The 23,112-nt window shown below is 41.2% G+C and overlaps 2 pseudogenes; both read left to right on the top strand.

Moving 5' to 3' along the window:
- The first annotated feature begins 728 nt into the window (after positions 1-728).
- On the top strand, positions 729-2,739 carry LOC116121354 (annotated as a pseudogene).
- Positions 2,740-3,669: 930 nt separating this feature from the next.
- LOC116121353 lies at positions 3,670-11,817 on the top strand (annotated as a pseudogene).
- The last annotated feature ends 11,295 nt before the right edge of the window (positions 11,818-23,112 follow it).

Raw genomic sequence — 23,112 nt, 5'->3', positions numbered from 1 at the left:
GAAAAATCAACTACAAAATCGAATGGGAGATTAATTGTTAAATGATTTTCTTATTACATATATTAAAAGAGAGATATTTGATGGAATTGTCAATAAAGCAATTGTATAATATTTTCAAAATATGAAAAACCGTCAAGGACAATTATAAAATTGATAATTTGGTATATATAACTTTTAAAAGTATATTTTTTATGTTTATTACTTCAGTATATATTTTATTGTAAATTTATCAACTTTGATTTTTGAAACTAATCTTGGCTATACATACTTGTCCTCGTCCATTGATTTATTTCTACTCTCAAACACAATCCAGGTATACTATAATCCGTATTCGATGAAGTTTCATTTGTTAACATCAAATTGTGCACAACATAACAGTAGAAAACTAAATTATTTATTATATTTACAAGATTCCTGTAGAGTGTAGTTCAGATTAAAGAAAAAAGAAAGAAGAATACAACCACTGAAGCCGGGTAGCCATTATTCTTTTCTTGACAATTTTGGACAAGTTAACGTGGGGACCATAATCCGACAAATGAATGCGGAATATTCATTTGATATGATAATTCCCTGATGATCCACCACCACAAATAAATTCCCACGTAAAGATAACAAGATAATTAAATAGTTTCTTTTGGTGCTAATTAATTAACTTCCATACATGTCTGCAGGGACTGGGTGGTTTGTGGATTTTAGTGCATGAGATTGAGAAGGGGGGAGAGGCAGAAATGGAGCGATGCAATAGCAGAGCTCTATTACCTAGTTTGGAATGGTTACTGTGATATTGGCTCAAGTTAGCAACATGGAAGTAATCAAAACGGCCATGTCTAACGGGGTTAACAAATATGTCATAATTGTCTATGTAAATATCCTCTGCACTCTCCTTTTTCTCCTTTCTTCCCTCTTAATTCACAGGTCCTATTTCTCTATCCTCTTTTCATTTTATAGTACACATTGTTATTTATATACAAAGAACTTGTGACTGGAAGTCCTCAGCTAAACTACTTGTTTCTCGTTCTTTGTTTTCTGGTTGTTGGCAGATCAGAGAGTCCTCCACTCACCTCTTCCATTCTCTGCAAATTCTTCTTGCTTTCAGTGTTTGGGTTTTTAACTTTATAATTTGGCTTCTTTTTTATTATAAAGAGTTAAAATTGTTTGACTTAGGAACTGTGAAGGGAAACTTTTTATGTTTAACTATTTCAGATGTTAGACTTGTGTTGCAAATTCAGATTGTAAAAATTTCCCCCTTCTTTTATTAACCATTTTTCTTAATTGATTACATGAAGGGTTTCGGCACAGATTTTCTGATTTGTTGGCATACAGTACAGCTCTCCTACACTAGGCACCCCCATGGTCAACCTCATTCCAGCCTTTACCTTCCTACTTGCTATCACTTTCAGGTTCTTCTCTCTTTTATTTGTCTTTACAGATCAGATTCTAAGCTGCCTGATTGCATGAATCCAGCAATCATGTCAGTTGGCAGAATGTGATCCCCTTACAGATAGTTTAGCTCAGTACAACTTTATGAACAAGATATTTCTTTTCCTCCATGGGAATATTGTTTTAAGAATATTTTGTGAACTTGAAGTACTTTATATGGGTATTAATTTAGGATAGAAAAGGTAAACAGGAGAAGCAAAAGCAGCCAAGCTAAGTGTTTGGGAACCTTAGTGTCAATAGCAGGGGCATTTGTTGTTACATTCTATAAAGGCCGCCAATTATAAAGACGCTTTCTTCCTCTTTTTTACCACTTCATCAATTCCAGTCAAGCTGGATCCTAGGAGGACTTTTCCTGGCGGCTGAAGCTTTTCTCAATTCAGCATGGTATATATTACAGGTTAGCCTTGGACCCTTAGCACTTCTACAAAGCTAAAAGAGCAACTAAAACCAGATGATGATTTACTTTTTTTTTTTTTCTTTTGTAACTGGGCAGGCATCAATCCTCAAAAAGTTCCCAGCATTCTTTATCATAATGTTATACCTATTCTTGTTCAATACCATTCTGTCCATGGCATATTCTCTCATTGTAGTTACAGACCTAACTGCATGGAAGCTAAGACTCGATATCGGACTGATTGCTATTTTATACTCGGTAAGCTTAGTTATGTTGTTTGAGATGGTGTAGTTCTAGTTTATTTTTTACTCTAGCTGTGAAAGCTCTTGTAGATTTTGGCATTTAGCCATGGAAGTTTAAGTATTTGCATTAATTAATTATATTGTAGTTAATTGAGTTCTTTATTTCTGACAATATACATTTGTAATTTTTCTCGCAGGCAATTATTGGGACTGGGTTTCGACTCGGTTTGGTGACATGGTGCCTTTCAAGGACTGGCCCTCTCTATGTCTCAATGTTCAAGCCCTTGGCTATTCTCTTTTCTGTTGTCATGGATATCATCTTCCTGGCAGAACCTCTTCGCCTGGGAGGGTATATATATATATAGTTGATTAATTATTTCATTTCAGTTTTCCATCTTATTTTTAATTTGAAATCTCCTGCAGTTTGATTGGAGCAGTGATAATTGTTGCGGGATTTTACGCTGTGATGTGGGGAAAGCTGAAAGAAGAAAGCACAACTGAAGGGTATCGGATTGAGAATTTCATAATATCCAGTGAAAAGGTCCCCTTACTACAAAACAAGATAGATAATATGAACACTAGGTCTTTTTGTGCATAGAACTATCAATACTTTGTGTAGCCCGGGAGGTAGCCAAGAATGTAATATTGGGGTGAGGTCTAGTTACAATTAAAAATATAATCGTCAATGAAATTTTAAAATGTTGTATATTTGATTGGGTAATATTTATTTATAATATTCTTTGTAAAATAATATGTTTACAATTGTACTAAACAATTATAAAACACCAAATATAAAAGTAAATATTTCTAAAATAAACAGTAATATAAATCCTTTGGATTAATATTTTTAAGTTTCATCTATCATCTATTTTAAAATTCGTAACTTTATTGGCTGCTAATAAGAGTGGTCATTTGAACTCTTATCCGACTAGTAGTTCCAAGGTCCCAAGAGATTAATTGAGGTGCGTATAAATTGACCCAGACACCCCCGATCATAAAAAGAAAAAACCTGACCAAACAAGAGCGTAGCTAGAAGATAAGGTCACATATAGGTTTTATTTCACTATAACAAAGAGTAAAATAATTGATTCATGAAAAAATGTAGTGGTTTTTTAAATATAGTTTTTAGTAATTGTAAGTTTAAATATGTTTTTTTTTTTTTTTTATAATTTTATTAATAAATTAGTTATAAATATATGTATATCTCTATTACACATGCTAATTTTGAAGGGAACAAAAAAGTTGTATACTTGTATAGTTGTATTACATGATTCCTTCCCTTGTCAGATTAAACTTGTCCAATAAACAATCAAAAGCTTAGAGTAATTTAGTTATATATTCTCTAGATGTAGTCAGCCAACAGTTGTAATTTGTATTCTATTCACGTGAGTTGCGAAATCATCCAAATTTCTTAATATACTTTATATTACACCAGTACATCCCAAACGTGGCTATGATCTTGGAGATATTGCCAAGTAAATAAGAAAACATAAGTTGTTATCGTATTATTGCTCAGCTACATCCATGTCTGGGACTGCAGGAATGTCTATTTGAGCAAGAGAGTAAGGGAGAGAGAGGTGGTGAATGGTGATAATGGCGCTGTGTAGTAAAAGAGCTGTATTGCCTTTTCTGGGAATGGTGACTGTAATTTTTATTCAAGTTAGCAATATGGAAGTCATCAAAGCTGCTATGTCTAAGGGGACTGACAAATATGTCATTATTGTCTATTCTCAGATCCTCTGCACTTTCATTTTTGTTCTTTGTTCCCTCATATTTCACAGGTCTTTATATCTCTATATTTTCTATAGTACAAATTTCTAGTATACATACTAAAAAGTTTTTCTTTGTCTTCTGATGTGTGCAGATCAGAGTGTCCTCCAATGACCTTCTCCATTCTCTCCAAATTATTCTTGCTTTCAGTTTCTGGGTTGGTAACATTCATTACTCTGAACTTGCATACATCTTAATGATTTTGACTCAAATTTTGTTTGACTGCATGTGAAGTGAAAAGGTCTTTATATGTTATATTTCATTCTGAAATATTTAAGCTTGTGTTGATTAATTCAGATTATGAATATTATCCGCCCTTGTTTCTTAATTATTCTTCGTTTATATATTTTTCCTCATACAGAGTGTTGGCCCAGATTTTCGGATTTGTTGGTCTGCAGTATAGCTCTCCTATGCTCAGCACTGCCATGCTCAACTTGATTCCGGCATTCACTTTCCTGCTTGCTATCATTTTCAGGTTCTTCTTCTCCCTTTTCCATTCTGGTAGACCTCCCATGAAGAAGGTGTATCAATATAAAGGGCATAAGGGTAAAAGAGTGTGAGTGTGCATGTGTGTTAGTGGGGTTTGATTAGTTGTTATTCGCGTGTGAAGAATCAAGTGGTTAGTGGAAGGAATAATTCAGTTGAGGGATTAATATAAAAAGGGATGTGAATCTAGGGAGAGGTAGGCAAATCATTAATAGTCATTAATAGAGGCCCCCAGCTCCTCGAATTGCTGGGACTATCTGTTACTTTGCACTAGTTGTTGATATTTGTTCCTATGATTGTCATTTACATTCAATTAATACATTACACATTTGTTTCCAGAATTGCATTGCCCCTTTTTCTGCATTTTTTGCCTATTGTGTTACTGGGTTTGTGTGAAATTGGCAAGGAGTTCCATCAAATTGGTATCAAAGCCTTGTTTGGGTAATGACTAAATCGAAAATGGAACAAAAGGTATATGGAGGATTAGAAAAGGAGATGGGAAGAGTGGAGACGGAAATGGGGAGTGTGAAGGAAGAACTGGGAAGCATCAAAGGTTACCTCCTTAAGCTTCGAGAATGGAAGAGGTTGAAGGAGGAAAGGGAGGCTAGTACGAGTCGCAATAAAGGCAAGATGAGCCATGGTGAGCACTCAAACAGCGGCGTGGTTGATCGGACCAAGGAAACCGAAAACTCAAAGGAGGATAGGACAAGTAAGAAATATGGATGTTCACGAGTCGAGTGGAGCCAAGTTTTCGGCTTAACGAGCTCAGCTTGTGAAATGGGAGGGAAAAACAAGCCGAGTCGAGCCTCTGATTTCTTGGCTCGGCTCGTTAGGGATTGAAGGGATTTCAAGCTTGGCTCAAGAACCGGTTTAATGAGCCGAGTTCAAACCGACTCGCGAGCCAATTCGGAAAAAAAAAAAAAAGCAATTTTTTTTAAAAAAAAAATTAAGGGCAGATTCCAATGCCTCATTTTCATTAAAGATGTTGGTTGAAGAATTAAATGCCCCATTCTAATTAAAGAGGTCCGTTGAAGTCTTTAACTTGAAGACTTGAAGTTCATGAATCATGACTAAGGTTGTTTTATGCCCCATTTTTTCTTTAAAAGACATGAAGAATTAAATGCCTATTCAGTCTACTGCACAATTTCTTTAAAACCAAATTAATGATTTCTTTAAAACAAACAAATCCCCAACTAGCTAGGCTACTGTAGCGGATTTGAACCATGAAGACTGCCCTACTGCAATTATTAGGAGCATACATGTCACACTCATACACCCTCCTTAAAGCCTCATACACCTTACAAACACATTAACAATTTCTTTAAAAGTCTAAAACAAACAAATTAGCCTACTGCAGACTGCCCTTCACATACCTAATACCTTAAAGAATTATATGGGTTTCATGGCAACACTGGGATGGTCAACGACGACAACACGATGGTCAATGGTGAAGCAGATGGGTTTCACAGCGAAGACAGAAAGGAAAACAAGTTGCGGCCAAGTGTCGGCGAGAGTTGAAGGGGTGGATGGGTTTGACGGCGGCAAGTCTACGACAACACTCCGGCAAAGCATATGGTTTTGACGGTGATGATGAAACACACTAGAGACAGCTAGAAACTGTGTTGACCATTTTTGGGTTTGGTTTGGTTTTATGGCAAATAGTTGGAGTCGACATTTTTAGCGATTTTAAAATCAAAGGTCTTTGTCATTTTTGAAAACCTTTTGTTTTGAAAATTTTAGTTTAATCCCTCATGCTTCAAAAAATTCCCTACTTATTCGAGTCAGGCTCGACTAGCAAGCCTAACAAGCCAAGTCGAGGCAGGCTCAAACTCGGCTCATTCTCTCTCACGAACTGAGCCGAGCCAACTTGAAACCAAACAAATTGAGCCGTTAACGAGCCAAACTCAAGCCGAGCAAAGCCGGCGAGCGACTCGATTCGTTAACCAGCCCTAGTAAGAAACTAGAGTTGTCGATGTTCAACGGAGAAGATCTTTATAGCTAGACTGTCAAAGCTAATCAGTATTTTATGGTCAATCATTATGAGGAATAAGAGAAAGTGGAAGCTAGGCGGTGTTTATGGAGGGACGTGCCTTGAACTGGTATCAGTGGGTAGAATCGAGGGTGCTAATCAGTTCGTGGGAAACCTTTAAAGCTGTCGTGGTGAGAGGTTAAGGCCATCCTTCAAAGGGTCGACGTACAAAGTGCTGGAGACATTGAAGCAAATTGGCATAATTAAGAAGTATAGAGAAAACTTTGAGGCACATGCTGTGCCTTTGCGAGAGGTAAGGGAAGAAATCGTTATGGGAGTATTTTCAAATGCACTCAAAGAGGAGAATAAGGGCCGAAATGCGTTTGACCTCTCCCATTACACTATTCGCACTAATGGATCAGGCCCATCGTGTGGAGGAGAAGAATTGGGTTTTGGTAGGAATAAATCCAGACTGGTTAAGGCCCAAAATCATTAAATGGATCAATATTCTCTGGTCACCCCAAACCTGGATCCATGGAGCCCAAATACATGGAGTCCATTTCCACGAAGTACATCTAGGGCAAAATTTTGCCCCAAATCGATTTGGCGATAGAAGAGAGAGGTCAACGGAGATGGCAACTCCTAGCTTTCAAGGTGAGAATTTTCGGCAAATGAGCGATGCCGAAATACAATACAAAAGGGATAGAGGGTTATGTTTTCGATGCGACAAAAAATTTGGGGCCAACTATAGATTCAAGGGCAAGTTACTACAAATCCTACTAGTGACCGACGAGGAAGCACTACAGAAGGAAGAATCCATCAATGAAACCGACACGGAACCGGCCACGGCTGGTAATTAATCCCTTAGCCTTGTCAATGAATTCTATTGTGGGCATGACAACGGACAAGACTCTGAAGCTCAGAGGTTTGATTTGAGCTGAAAAGGTGATAATTCTAATGGATAGTGGGGCTTCCCATAACTTTAGTTCGAATGAACCGGTGCTAAAGTTGGGTTTAGAAGTTGAGAAGAGGAAGCTGTTTGGGGTCATGGTAGGAAATGGATTTACAGTCAGAGGGGGGGTATTTGCAAGATTGTGAGTATGAGAATTCAGGAGATTAAGTTGAAGCAAAATTTCTTCCCATTTGATCTAGGGGGTGGAGATGTGGTGTTGGGTATCTTTTGGTTGAGCACGCTGGGAGATATGTGCTCTAACTAGAAAAATTTGACCATGGCTTTGTCAGTAACGAGAAGAAGATGGTGTTGCAGGGTGATCCCTCCTAGTCTAGACAGTAGTCTCACTTAAAGTGATGCTCAAGACGTTGCAGAGTGGGGAGGCTGGGTATGTGGTCGAGTTTTACTCCATACAAAGTAGAGTTGAGGAAAAGAATGAACCAGTAGAACCTAGAGTTTCTTCCATTGTAGAGGAGTTTCACCACCTGTTTGAACAACCTAACAAACCAGCTCTTAAAATACCCACTAACCATGTCATAGTTCACCAGGACAAGGCCAAACCTCCTAACCTATAAACCATACAAATATTTCTATTCCCAAAAAAATGAGATAGAAAGATTAGTTGGGGAGATGATGGTGGTAGGAATCATCCAACCAAGCACTAGCCCTTTCGCTAGTCTGGTGTTATTGGTAAAGAAACAAGATGGTAGCTGGTGCTTTTGTGTCGATTATCGTGCCTCAACAACCTTACAATACCAAACAAGTTTCCTATCCCTTCCATTGACGAGCTGTTGGATGAATTGGTTGGGGCAACAGTATTTTCTAAATTGGATTTGAAGTTTGGTTGTCACCAGATTAGGGTAAGAGAAGAAGATTTGTCGAAAACAGCCTTCAGGACTCATGAGGGACATTATGAGTTCCTGGTTATGCCATTTGGATTGACTAATGCCCCCTCCACCTTCTTAGCCTTAATGAATACCATATTCAAACTAGTCTTGAGGAAGTTCATATTGGTATTTTTCAACGACATATTGATTTACAGTCCTAACCAAGAGACTCATCTTGATCATATGAGACATGTCTTTCAAATCCGTATGGAGAATGAGCTAGTAGTTAACTACAAGAAGTGTCTATTTGCATAGCAGAAGTTAGAGTACTTAGGTCATCTGATTTCCTCTAATGGGGTATACGCTAATCCTGCGAAGATCGAATCAATGTTATCATGGCCAATTCCACACACCATCAAAAGTTTGAGGGTTTTCCTGGGGTTGACAAGCTACTACAGACATCTTGTAAAGGATTACTGGTTAATAGCTCAACCATTGACTCAATTGCTTCGAAAAGATTAACTCGAATAGGGTGACCAAGCCCAACAAGCTTTTGTGGCACTGAAAACTGCCATGACATCAGTTCCTATCTTGGTTGTCTCAGATTTCAGCCTACCATTTGAGGTCCACACGGATGCCTTGGGGCAAGGATTGGGAGTTCTACTGCTTCAAAATCGGCGCCCAATTAGTTTCCTTAGCAAAGCATTTTCTAATCAGTCAAGGCAAAAGTCGGTGTATGAAAGGGAACTTATGGCAATCATATTCGTTGTTTACAAATGTAGCCACTACCTTATCAGGCATAAATTCATTACCAAAACTGACCAATGAAGTCTGCAATTTTTGAAAGATCAAAGAATGAAGACACATGAGCAACAAAAGTGGATTTCCTTCTGTTTGACCCTAGTAGTCTACCAAAATATAACCTTCGTCGTGGCTGTCTACTCTATAGGAATAGGTTGGTCTTACCAAAATCCTCTAAGTTTATTCCTAAGTTGTTAGATAAATTCCACTACAATCCAGGAGGTGGACACTTCGGTTTTTTCAAAACCTATAAGAGGTTGATAAACATAGTGTTTTGGGAAGGGATTAAGAGGGATGTACAAGAGTATGTGCAAAAATGCTCTATTTGTCAATTGAATAAACAATCATCCCTAAATCTAGCAGGGCTACTCCAACCTTTACCCATTCCCACCCAGGTGTTTAAGGATGTTAGTATGGGTTACCCCAACCCAAAGAATAGGACACGATCATGGTGGTAGTGGACGTATTCACTAAATATAGTCACTTCCTTCCCCTGTGTCACCCCTATAATGCAAAGAATGTGGTTGCTCTCTTTGTTTTAGAAATTGTGAAACTTCATGGCTTCCTAAAGTCGATTGTATTTGACTGAGGCAAGGTGTTTATCAATCGATTTTGGTAAGAACTTTTTAAGGTCGTAGACACCAAACTGAAGTTTAGCTCCGCATATCACCCTCTGACCGAAACGGAGGTCAGCAATCTATGTTTGGAAGCTTATCTATGATGTTTTTGCAGCACTCAACCCAAGCAGTGGCCATGGTGGTTGGTCTGAGTAGAATTTTGGTACAACACCACTTACCACAGTTCAACCAAAATGACACCATTCAAAGCACTATATGGAAGGGATCCCTCCACTCTTCTTCGCTTCATAGACTGCTCATCATTGGTCGAAGAGGTGAACTAGCAAAGGGCAAAACGTAATTCCATTTTGGATGAGCTGAAACATAATTTAACTATCGCCCAGGGCTACATGAAGACAAATGTCAATGTACACCAACGGGATGTCACTTTTCAGCCAGGGGATCAAGTGTTTCTAAAGCTATAACCATACCTATTTAAATCATTGGCCACCAAACTCAATGAGAAGCTAAGTCCTCCCTTTTTTGGACCTTTTACCATTTTAGAGAAGATTGGATAAGTTGCCTACAAACTGGAGCTACCGCTAACAGCTAAAATTCATCCCGTCTTTTTCATATCTTAGCTTAAACGCAACCTACACAGCTCAGTTCCTATCCAACCTCTCCCATCTTTTCTCACTGAGGACATAAAGCTTCTAGTGCAACCAAAATCAGTGATGGCAATCTACGCGTTAATGGATGGCTCTCAAGAAGTCCTTATTAAATGGAGAGACCTAACCCCTTTTGAAGCTACTTGGGAGGTGTACGACATGATCAAGCTATAGTTCCCTGAATTCTACGTTGAGGACAAGGTGGTTCTTCGGTGGGGTAGGGTGCGGTGGGGTACGGTGCGGGAGGGATTGATAGATCTCCCATGAAGAAGGTGTATCAATATGTGCATTGTGTGTTAGTGGGGGTTGGTTAGGTGTTATTCGCGTGTGAAGAATCAAGTGGTTAGTGGAAGGAATAATTCATCAAAGGAATTAGTATAAAAAGGGATGTGAATTTAGGGAGAGGTAGGTAGATTATTAATAGTCATTAAGGGAGGTTCATAGCTTCTCGAATTGTTGGGACTATCTGTTACTTTACACTTGTTGATATTTGTTCTTACAATTGTCATTTACATTCAATTAATACATTACAGATTTATTTCCAGAATTGCATTGCCCCTTTTTCTGCATTGTTTGCCTATTGTGTTGCTGGTTTTGTGTGAAATTGGTAGGGAGTTTCATCACATTCAAAGTGGTTAGTGGAAGGAATAATTCATCTAAGGAATTAGTATAAAAAGGGCTGTGAATTTAGGGAGAGGTAGGCAGATTATTAATAGTCATTNAAAAAAAAAAAAAAAAAAGTAACCTATTGCCACATTGCAAGTTCTTATGCAAAGCCCACAACCCCCACCCTCAAGAAAAGAAGAAGAAAAAGAAGAGAAGATCTAAAGTTTACAGAAACTGATTACTTATATGATCCAAAGTTCATATATAGGAATTTTCCTAGCAATTGATGCTTTTCTGATTTTAGGATGGTATATTTTACAGGTAAGATCGATCCTCTACACTTTAACAAAGCTCGAAAATAATTAAAAAGGATAATAATTAATGACTTTACATTTGAAATTTTAGCAGGCATTAATCAGAAAGTACCCATCAGTGCTAATTATTGTGTCTTACCAATCCTTCTTTACTGCCATCATATCTATAGTATTTTCTCTGATTCTTGTTAAGGACACAAGTGCTTGGAAGCTAAGACTTGATATGGGATTGATCGTTATCTTGTACTGAGTAAGCATATACCAAATTCTTCCTTTTTTTTTTTTTTAGTTTCAATATTTTAGAAAGCTAACATAATGATTGAATCGGTTATTTTTAATATGCAGGCGATAATTGGGTCTGGGCTTCGAGTTTGTTTGGTGACATGGTGCCTGTCAAGTATTGGACCTCTCCATGTCTCGATGTTCAAGCCCTTGGCTATTGTCTTCTCTATTGTCATGGATATCATCTTCCTGGGAGAGCCTCTTTGTCTTGGAAGGTATAATTGACCAATTTCATTTCAATTGCCTTGTACCCTTTTACTCATACTGCTTCTTATCTTGCTCCTGAAACCCAATTAAAAACTTGTTGCAGTTTGATTGGAGCAGTTATAATTGTAGTAGGATTTTATTTTGTGATGTGGGGAAACCTTACAGAAGAAAATACTATCGATCATCACGATGCCCTATGGAATTCAAATTCATCCAGCCAAAAGGTACCTCTACTGAAAAACAGGATAGAAAATATGTACAACACTGCATCTGTAACAGAAGTTAGCTCCTTGAGAGTCTGAGTTTTTGCTATTCAAATGGAACTCTTTTGCAATGAGTTAGGGAGTTCAGCAACTCCAACATTCAAACATTCCGGAAACAATCTACTACAAATTATTTATATCTTAAAAGAAGATTTGCTATGCTGTGTTGGAATGTAATTTTCATTTATTAATGGTTTCAGATACTTGAGTTCTGGTTCTTCTTATTTCAAAATACTATTGTTTTAGTCCTTTAACTTAATAAAAAGGTTAATTAATCGTTAAATTTACAATGATATGACACAAACACCCTTTTTAGAAAAAAATGAAAAATTACTTACACACACAACATTAAATTTAATAAACACATTATAGACTACAAATTCATCACACACACACACACACACACACACACACACACATATATATATATATTACACATTTTTTATAAATGCATTTTGTAGACGTAAAAATCTACCTGTACGGAATGGGGGACTGATCCCGTGAGGTTGAGGCCACTAGCGATCTGATGTACCTGTACACGTAAAGCAACACACGTGAAACGACAAAAAACACCAAGGTGGTGTTTGCCGTAGGCACTCCGATGCTCAAGTCAATAAGGTTGAAAGGCTGATTTAGTAAGGGCTACGGAATAGAGAAATTACTAGAAGTCTAGTCGGGGACTGTGACTACGGCTGTGATGTGAAGTTCTCAAGCTAGAACTCTGGGGTCTGTAGGTGTAGTGTAATCTGCCTTGTGAGAGGGCTGACCTCTGTTTAAATAGTGACTGTCTGGTCTCCCAATCTTAGTGGGATTGGGAGTTCTCATAGCAATCTGTTTCTTCTAGGGATATATCCTTTGATCCCCTTATCTTAGCGTGAAAGGGAGTCTAAGTATGACTCTGACACGGACCTTGGGGGAGTTGGGGTGGTAGTGGACTGCCTTACCAATGTTCGCATAGGAATGTGATCTGTAGATGACCATGGGCTCTGAATTTGTTCATAGATCCAGGAAGTGAATTGGGACTAGGAGGCTTGTGTCTGGACGATTTGGGCCGATTGTACCTCGTATCACTTGGGCCTAATCCGGTGAGTTTTAGATTGGGCCACATCGAGATTGGGCCACATCGAGATTGGGCCTGACCTTTTCCTCATTGTCAGACCCATTTCCCTATTTAGGCTTAGGACAAATTTTGACCCTAACAGTTTACCCCCCACTCTCTGAGTTAAGGTTTTCTTAAGTCAGAGAGTAGGAAATGAGTGAGGCGTGTTCGGTCGCCCTTCCCGGATAGCCGATTGTTGGCGCAATTGACTAGTTCGATGCCGGCGATTTATGGTCAAGGGTCATTCGGTATCCATTGCCGAGCCGGGGTATGCAACCGATTTAAAAGGGTGCAACCTATCGGTGTGAGGGACCGGTGGAATGAGATGATAACGAAACTTTTGGGTGCACATATCCGTTTGGTGCGTCTGGCCGAGGGGAAGGATGAGCATGCCTCCACGGGCGTTTGGATCGTTATGCCGGGTTGAGTAAATAAAGAGGAATGAAGGTGCGTTCAGTCGGTGTACTTGGGTGAACGAGTGGAGGAAATTAATAACGAAACTTTCGGGGTTGCATGTATCCGTTTGGTGCGTCCGGCCGAGTGGAAGGATAGGCATGCCTTTGCGGGCGTTTTGATCGCTATGCCAGGTCGAGTAAATAAAAAGAGGAATGAAGGTGCGTTCGGTTTGTGTATTTGGGTGAACGAGTGAAGGAGATTCAATCGGCTAGTTTGTTCAACCGTATGATAGACGCTTGGGTGATACCACGGGGTTGTCTTAATAAAACGCCATAGGGTCGAGTACTATGTGCGAAGGTTGACCTTTGGTTGCCACTCGTCCGCCATGGAAGACCGAATGGGTGAGGCTTCTTGCCTTGATCATCTCAAGGGGGAACGCGAGCCAGAGTGTTCCAAGCTAGCTGACCAGTCGGGAGTCTCCTCGGCACGTGACACAGGAGTGTTGGGTTTGTTTCGGTAGTCGCATGCTGAATCAGTTAGGAAGAGAGTGCGGTTGAGCATAGCTTCCGTACAGTGCTGTGGTTTTCCTAGGTGTCATGGATCCCTGTCACGTGTACGGTGGTGTTGCTCTGAACTTTGGCCAATCGCGGGCTGCCACGTGTCTACTTCCGTTAGATTTTTCTTATAAAAACGAGGGGGCAGACTGTTCGTCTCCCATTCGCGTTTTTCCTCCATTTTCTGCAAACTTTTTTCCTTTCCTTTTCTTTTCTTCTTTTTTGTTCCAGTTTCTTGAGAAGCGGTGGTTTTCCTTTTGCAGTTTCCGGGATCGTTTATGGTAAACACTATTTCCTTAGGCTGAATTTTTGTTTGTTTTGCTTGTTTGCTTGTTTTTACGGAGGTTTTGGGAGAGAGGCTGAGATTTTTTGAAGTTTCGGGGGATTTCGAGTGGGCTTTGAGTTGTTTAGATTACAGATTTTTAGAATAGGCGTGAATTTTGGGATTTTCTGGTGGGTTTCCGGCGATTTGGTCTGTTTCTGGGTATTTTCGAATGTTTTGGACGAAACCGAGAAAACAAAACGATTTAAGTATTGCCTTGATTCGGCTCGGTCAGTCTGCCTGACCAAATCAAGTGAGGTTGGACTCAGGTTAAGTGGATAGGTAGGTCATCCGGTCCATCCGACCAAGTGGAAGGGGGTCGTGCGAAATGGACTTGAACTAGGGGTCGGTCATCCAGATCGAGTAGGCAGTTTTAGTGTTTGAATTGGTGGGTTGGTGACTTAGGGCAAGTGGACTCACGGGAACGGTGAGCTGGAGCGTTGGTCAGTCTCTTGGGACGAGCGAAAGTAGTGTTGAGTCTTCAACTCGGTCGGTTTGTAGTGAGGGCTGATTAGTGTCCTAGGGTCTCGAAAGTTTTGAGTTTGTCAACGGGAATAGGTCGGTTAGTGGCGAGGGACGATTAGTGTTCTAGGTTCCCTTAAGTTGACAGGTGGTTAGTAGGGATAGGTCAGTCGGTGCTGAAGGGTGAGCAATAACTGGGGTTCTTGTCTTGTTGTTTGGTTGGATGTACAGGGTGAGTGGTGGTCCGACACTTAGGATTTTGGGAGGTTAAGTTATCAAGAACAATCGATTGGTCGGGTAGGTTGGACGGGCTAAGATGTCAGATTCGGAATCGAGTAATCCAAGCGGGGTTGGGGCGGATGTTGGGAATGAGTATGAATGTGCCCCGACCATAGTGATGATGCCCGAGGGCTCCATTCCGATGGGTGTACCGACCGGTGTTAGTATAGTTGCCCCAGGGACTAGTGCTACTGGTCCGAGTCATTTGGGCAGGTATGGGGAAAGTGGGGAAGACTCCAAAGGTGTTGGTAGTTCACCCTCGTCCAGTAGTAGCTCTAAGGAGGAGCCAAGCCAATAAGGTAATGGGATCTTGGCTAGGGATTATCCGCCCGTGCTCAAGGATAGCGACGTGTGGCAAATCTGGACTATGTATCACATTCTGGGTAAGGTGGAGATCTGGGCACCACAGTCGTACGAGCTGGTTGATTGGGAGGCAAAAGGCTGGGTTAGTGTTTATGAGAAGTGGTTTCACGATGGGCTAAGGTTGCCTATTCCTCGCCTCGTCTAGGAGGTGCTGAACCACTTCATGATTGCCCTATCGCAGATCATGTCGAACGGTTGGAGGTTGCTTATGGCACTGGAGGATCTATGTGTGCGGAACCAGGTGATGTTTGGGCTGCATGAGCTGTTGTACTCGTATTTTCTAAAGGAGAACGACAAAGAGAAGGGTCGATATCTGATTAACCTCAGGCATGATCGGTCTCACCTGGTGACCGACCTCCGGTCCAGTGACAAGAACTAGAAAGATCGGTACTTCTTTGTGCAAGGTCAGACTATCTTTGGGGAGAAAGGCCAGGGCGATATTCCGAGCAGTTGGCGAGCTACTGGTGAGAACCTTTGTCTTTCTTTGTACTTTGATTACTAAATCTTATTGTGTTTTTTGCTTGCAGAGCTTGAGTACAATCTGGCCGAGTAGAGCAGAGACGGTTTGGACATGCAGACCCAAAAGGTGCTAGCCATTTCGAAGGTGTAAAAGGATTGGCGAGTAGTATTGGCAGAGGCCAACTTCAGGACTAGCCATTTTTGGGCTGGAGTAGAGGCGATTCAGCGAGGTATTCCTTTCCCTTCGTTGAAGCAGACTTGGGATGTACTTCTGACTCGGTACTGTAATCATACCATTTATGGTGAGTCCCGGCTGAACCCACTAATCATTGGAGAGTTTGCACTTGCAGAGACACTGATGAAGAAGCTGACCGTCCCCAGTGCGAGTGAGTCCATCGCTTGGCATCGGGAGAAGAGGAAGAGGGAAACCTCAGCCAAAGAGGATATGAGAGCGAAGGATGTAGTGGTGACACCGCCGAGCCGTCATCCCACCACCGAAGTAGGGTCATCCCAGACAGCGATCTTGGATGAAAAGACTGAGACAATCACCTTCCGTATTTCGGCTTCTGCATCGACCTACTCTGACACAGTTTTTATGAGCAAATTGGCTGACTCCTTCTTATTCCCGGTTGACGAGACCCGTTTGAACTAGATAGGGGCGATCGCGGCCGCTGACTAGGGGGTATCCTGCGCTTTCCAGGTAGGGCAGGAGTTTTATTTTATTTTGTTCATCACGATTGTACTGATGACAATGTTTTGTTGTACAGGCATTCACGAGCAGTCTGCATCTGAGGAAATCCATAGTGGTGTAGGAGAAGAAGATACAGGATGTGTCCAAGGTGAACACCAGTTTGCGCCAGAGGGAGGCGGCAGCCCAGAAGGCCAAGCAAGAGAGCCAGCAGCATCTGAAGGCGGCCGAGGGTGAGTTGGAGAAGCTGAAGAGAGAGTTAGCCGAGAAGACTGCAAAGATTAAGTCCCCAAGGAGCAATGCCTCACCATTGCTGATAATGCCATTATTAGGGCCCAAGGGGAGCTTATGCTCGAGTATAAGGTCGTGAACAATTCTCACTGGAATCCGGATGAGGACATCCAGCTCATTCAGGAGATGCTGGAGGAGGGGGCTGGGCATGCGGAGGAGCAAATTGATGAGTAGATACTCGACTTTGCTAGTTAGCTGGGACCATCGGTTACTAGGGATGTCAGCGACCAGGCTGCAGGGACAGGTACTGGTGCTGGCGATGGAGTGACCGAGTCAGAGATGGGAGAGACGGCTTGCATCGACGACACTTAGCTTTATTTCTGTTTTGCTCATGTATTTTAGGGCTTGCGATTCCCTTTCTTGGCGTGTATGCCTTTTATTGTATTTTTGAAATGAGCCGCCTGAGGCTGTTTATATGTTAAAACCTGCTATTATGTTTTTGATGTTTTCCTGATGAGTGAATGAGTTGTTGATTGCAATCTTTGTTCGTAGATGCACTAGGAATTGAACTCTTATGCTTGTGCTATGACTTTGGGGCGGCCCAGTGGCTAAGTCGTGTAGACTTTGCTAGGCTGGGTCGATGACTTATCGGTTTTGAGGTGTAAGAAACCCTTCACTCGGTCTGACTGTCTGGATCGGTAGCTCCATGAACCGGGCAGGGTCGGTCGAAGGTGTAAATCTGTGGATCGAGCAAGCCGATCCGAAGGTGTAATTCTGTGGATCGAGTATGGTCGATCCGAGGGTGTAATTCCGTGGATTGAGCAAGGTCAATCCGAAGGTGTTATTTCGTGGATCGAGCAGGGTCGATCCGAAGGTGTAATCTATGGATCGAGTGGGGTCAATCCGAAGGCGTAAATCCATGGATCGAGCAGGGTCGATCCGAAGGCATAAATCTGTGGATCGAGCAGGGTCGATCCGAAGGTGTAAATCCGTGGATGGAGCAGGGTCAATCTGAAGGTGTAAATCAGTGGATCGAGCAGGGTCGATCCGAAGGCGTAAATCCATGGATCAAGCAAGGTCGATCCAAAGGTGTAAGTCTGTGGATCAAGCAGGGTCGATCCGAATGTGTAAATATAATTTGATCGAGCAAGGTCGATCCGACGATGTGAAATTCTGAATAATACTTCATTAAATTCGGGCCCTAAACCGACTGTCTATAAGGAGGTGGATAGGCCCACTCATCCCTTTTAAAAATAAAAACAAAAAGAAACGAACACTTGAACGAATGAGTTCACCTAGAAGTAGTAGCACTTGAGATGGATTGCATTCCAACTGTTGCTGATGTCTTTGCCTTCTGGAGTCTGGAGTTGTTAGACCAGTCGTCACGGTCACAAAATTAAACCTAAGTACTGTAGTTAGCGGTAAGCAGGGTCGAATCCACAGAGAGCAAGACTAACGACCTAATATATATTTGAGTTAACGAAAGAGAAATTGGCAAAATAATTGATTAAAACTAAGGAAACTAATTACTCGCAGGAAATTAAAAGCATTAAATAAATTGCTAACTAAAACATAATATTAAAAGCGTTGTCGCTACGGGTTCGGTTTGACTTAAGACCAACTCTCACAATTCCTCTCCTCGCTCTTCAATTTCTTAATCCTACAAGGCTAGGCAAATCAATAGAAATATCTCCCAGCAATCTAGGCATAATCTATCCTGTCTCCCCGTCGTCTTAGTTGCAGATCGACTGGTTAAAGACTATCATTGACTAACCAAAAAATGTTAAACCCTTAAACACCACTAGTTGGTACAATGTTAACAAGTACAACCTATCAACCTGTATCATCCAATCAACTAATTACACAATAAATGCATTCCTAGTAGAAATGACATTAAACGCTACTATAACTTGATTGCAATCAGTACCGAAGCAATTTAAAGTCATAATCAACATTCAATAATCTCAAACCGACATTCAATTATGTGAAAAGTTATATATCAATAAACGTTCTCAATGGACATTATCAATTCAACACATCGAGCATCAGAATAATATTAAAGTGTCGCAAACAAACTGAAACGAAAACAAATATAATCTGAATACAAGAAACTTAACCAAATATCCAACATTCGGGCTCATCCAACTAGTCGAGAGCTGATGAGGAGATCAGTGGAGTCAATCTCGATCTCGCCTACACCGTAACAGACAACCGAGAACTCAGCTCTCATGGTGGTGATGACGAAGGCTGAAACAGTGGAAACGGAGCTGATCATGGCGAAAAGGAGGTAACCGACAGCGATATGATATGAAGAAGGGTCAAAAATGACCAATGGACAGCCCGGAATACGAACAGCCGCACTTCGCCGGAAAACGTTAATTTTCCGACGGGTCTCCAGAAAACGGTGGCGGAAATGGGATCCGAAGGTACCGATGGAAAGCTCTGGTGATGGGGGGTTCAGATCAGGTCCTAGAGAGGTGAGAAGTCGCCTGAAATGAGCAGGATCTGGGCTGGAAGATGAAGAGGCGCGACGGCAAAATCATGGATTCCGGCGGTTTTCGCGGCGACTGAAGCAAGGGAAGTGTAGATCCGGTCATGGGGAATGAAGATCAACCCTTGGGGAGCCGAATCGTCACCGGAAAATGGTCAAAACTAGCCGGGAAGATGAAACGACACGGTGGTGGAAGGCGAAGCGTCGCGGTGTTGTGTGGCGTTTCACGGTGGTGGCTTGCGGTGGCTGATGACGGATCGGTGCAAGGGGAGATGAATCGTCGTCGGAGGGAGACAAAGGGTTGCCGGAGCTCGCCGAAAAACTGGGTGAACAGCCTCCCTGGAAAACGCGATCTGCACTTTTCTTTTATAGAATAATTTGTAAAATATCAGTTTAGTCCCTACATAATTGAAAAGTGACAAAATCAACCCTAGAATAATTGGTTGAGTTTATGTTTTAGGTTTGGTTGAGTGTTTACCCTGGAATTGATCAAGACTTAGTGGATTTTGGAGTTGCAGTCTTCGCTGGGGCGAAGAATAGTCTTCGTCGCGGCAACGTTGGCTTTTTGTGTATGGCGGTGTCGGTTCTGTAATTCTTCGCTGGGGCGACAGAGAATCCTTCGCCGCGGCGAAGGGCCGGTTGAGTTTTTGTTTGAGTTTCTAGAGAATTCTTTCCTAAGGGCAAAATGACCATTCTACCCCTAATTAGCAAGAAAAGTGGGGAGTAAAATGCAAGGAAATTTCATGGAGAATAGGTTAGTGTGGGGGTGTGAGTGTAATGAATCAAAGGATAAATGTGGAATTTTCAAGAAAGAGTAAGGGCAAAATGGGAAAGAGTGTATATTATATGAGCTAATAAGAGTTTAGTTCTCTAAACCCCTTCATTTCAACCATTTTCCACCGCCTCTTCATCTCCCATTTTCTCTCAATTCCTCACTCAATTTTCCAAGGGATTTTTGAGAGTTTTGAGTTGGGATTTGACAAAGAATTGATCCTAAGCAAGAAAAGGTAAGAATCTCTACTCTAGATATGAGTTTTATTTATGTAAGGGTTGAGTTCTTACTGAGGTTATGCTTAGGAAATAAGGGAAAGCTAAGGTCCAACAAGAGTAGAGAGTTTTAGTGGAGACTACTCAAGTATAAGGTAAGTAAATCCAACTCAAGCTAAAGTTTAAGAAATTCTTGAGTATAGATTTTCTTTATGCATGTATATATGATGCTTGTTGAGAAATTGAGTAGAGATGTATGTCTATTTGTTGATAAATGGAGTTGAGATGAATATTCATGTTGTGTTTGTTAGATATGCTTCCTTTATGAGAAGTGTTGATGTGTGATGAGTTTGAGATGAAGTTGGAGGAGATTGAGTAAATTTTTTAGGAGTGTTCTTCTATGATAGGAATTATGTCCATAGAAGGGAGTTTCTTCCCATTTTGGATGATTAAAAAGAGAAATAGAGTTGTAGTTATAGAGGAGCTTTTGTATGCACATGAGTTGTTTGATGAAATGCCTAAGTGAAAACATGTTACCAAACTGTCCTGTCACAGCCGTGACTTTCTGAGTGATTTTTGGGCATCTTACGGATTGAACTAGGTTTAGACCAAAACATAAAAGTTATAGCCCTGTCTCTAAGCTTTAAAACGAGACAAAACTCGTAGCAATCCGATGTGTATAACTCAAGTTATGCCTGTTTGAGTGTGACCTGCACAGAACGACTGTCTTTGATGCAACATTGCATATTGGCATTTCCTAAGTGCATTATTGAGCATGAGCCATCCATGTGCATTAATTGTGCATTGAGAAGTAGCTTAAGAAAGAGTAGAGAACTTTGTGAATAGACTACTCTAAGAGTTAAGCTATACTATAAGTACTAGCTTGAGGAAGAGATGAGTATTAGCTTGAGCAAGAGTAGAGAATTTTGAGTATAAGCTATACTATGAGTAATAGTCTGAGTGAGAAAGAGTAGAGAATGTTGAGAATAGAAACTCTAAGAGTAAAGAGAATGAGAACACTCTAATAGTAAAGAGAAAGAGAGATTGAGCACTAGCGAATAAAAGAGAGAAAAGTGCTACAGAAGATAATAGAGTTGGTTGTGCGATGGGAAACCCGTGAGTGATGAGTAAAGTCACGAGAGTGGGTGCTTTGTGATCCCCAGCCGTGCCTCCGGTTAGATGGGGCCGTGACCGTCATGAAGAGTGGATCACGAGGTTCCAGCCATGCCTCCGGTTAGATGGGGCCGTGACATTCAGAGAGAGAGAGAATACACTCACATGGCCAAGGGTTCTGAATCCATGCATAACCGAGTCCGATCGGCAGAGAATGAGTAGAAGTCACGAAGAGTGGGTTGGTGCTTTGTGATCTCCACCTAGCCGTGCCTCCGGTAAGATGAGGCCGTGACATGCAAGTGAGAAAGAATGAGCAAACATGAGAAAGAATAAAGAGAGACAATGAGTAGGGTTACGAAGAGTGGGATGAGTACCCAGCCGTGCCTTCGGTAAGATGAGGCCGTGACCTACAACAGAAAGTTAACAGACAAGAGTTATGAGAAAGAGAGACAGAAAGAGAATCAGTAGAAGTCACGTAGAGGGAGAGAAGTCCCGGCCGTGCCTCTGGTAAGATGGGGCCGTGACATTCAAAGAGCGAGTTAGTAGAAATGAATTATGAATTATGAGAATGAGACTGAGAGAATGAGAAAGAATGAGAAAGCTTCAGAAAGAATGAGATAGAAAGAGAGAGAGTTTGAGTTAGTAAGAATAGAGAGTAAAAGAAAGAAACATGCAGTTCTTTTGCATTAATTGCATGTACATCTCATACATGCATGCACCATGAGTTCTTTCATGGTTAGTGAGAGTGTGACGAGAATAAGAGAGAGAACCATGATTTTCCTTCATGGTGAGTAAGAATAAGAGAAAGAGAAAAGAGAATAAGAACAAAGAGAAAGAAAGAATAAAAAGAGCATAACAGAGTTAAAGGAGAATAAAAGTATTAGAAAGAAAGAGAAAAACAGTGAGAATTAGAAATAGAAGAACGATAGAGTAAGGAAAGAACCAAAGAGTGAGTTGCGGGGACAGGTAGTAAAGGATTTACTTACTGAGCATTGTTGTGCTCACCCCATTGTTCTTCCCTGTTTTGCAAGAAATAGGAGCAGCGGTCGGATGAACGTCGAGGAGCAGAGAGTATTGGCACTACTGTCCACCAATTATGATATTTTGTATTAAGTAGAAAGTTTTTAATACATAATATATTGTATTTGTAAAGAATTATATTTTATTGAGTAAAGAAAAAATTTGAGCCCACTATTTTTCATACGCTATGTATATCTATAATTTACATAGTGTGAACTATAAGAATAGTAGTAGAGAGTAGGTGCTACAGGCCAGGGTGACCAACTCATCATCTTCAAACTGAATTACCTGATGGGAATGTGACCGAGAAGCCGGATGGATGGACTGGATCTCATGGTAACTGTTGGCTCTGGAGTAGCGTTTGACTGAGGAGTAGCTGACCCCGCTGATTTCTGACCCTCCGAAGATGAGTGAGCAGAATCCTTTCGGTGTGGGCTCTCGCGGGGGTGGAGATGTTCCTTTAGTGCTTTTCTGGCTGATGGTTTGTTTCCTTTTATCCGTCAACAGATCTCGGAGGTGTCCCTTTTTCAATAATGCTGCGACCTCCAAACGCAGGGCAATACAGTCCGGGGTGTCATGTCCATGGTCGTCGTGGAACTCGCACCACTTGGTTCTGTCTCTCTTTGCTTCGGCATTGAGCTTGCCTGGCCACTTAACACTAGATCCCCTTCATTTCATGATCGCCACCACTTGGGCTGGTTCGACGTTAAGATTGTATTCTGGTATTTTTTATCTGCTCGGTCCAACCTGTCTGTTGTCGGCTCTAGGTGGCTGGCGGTCATATTGTGGCTAGTGGTCATATCGTGGCTGGCGGTCATATGGTTTTTTTACTCTGTTCTGGTTACGCAGAGGGGGCTGGTGACGGGGTTC

This window comes from Pistacia vera, unplaced genomic scaffold (assembly GCF_008641045.1).
Source record: "Pistacia vera cultivar Batoury unplaced genomic scaffold, PisVer_v2 Contig973, whole genome shotgun sequence".
NCBI classification, from domain to species: domain Eukaryota; kingdom Viridiplantae; phylum Streptophyta; class Magnoliopsida; order Sapindales; family Anacardiaceae; genus Pistacia; species Pistacia vera.
The sequence above is the reverse complement of the archived record's forward strand: the minus strand, read 5'-3'. Positions and strand labels throughout refer to the sequence as shown.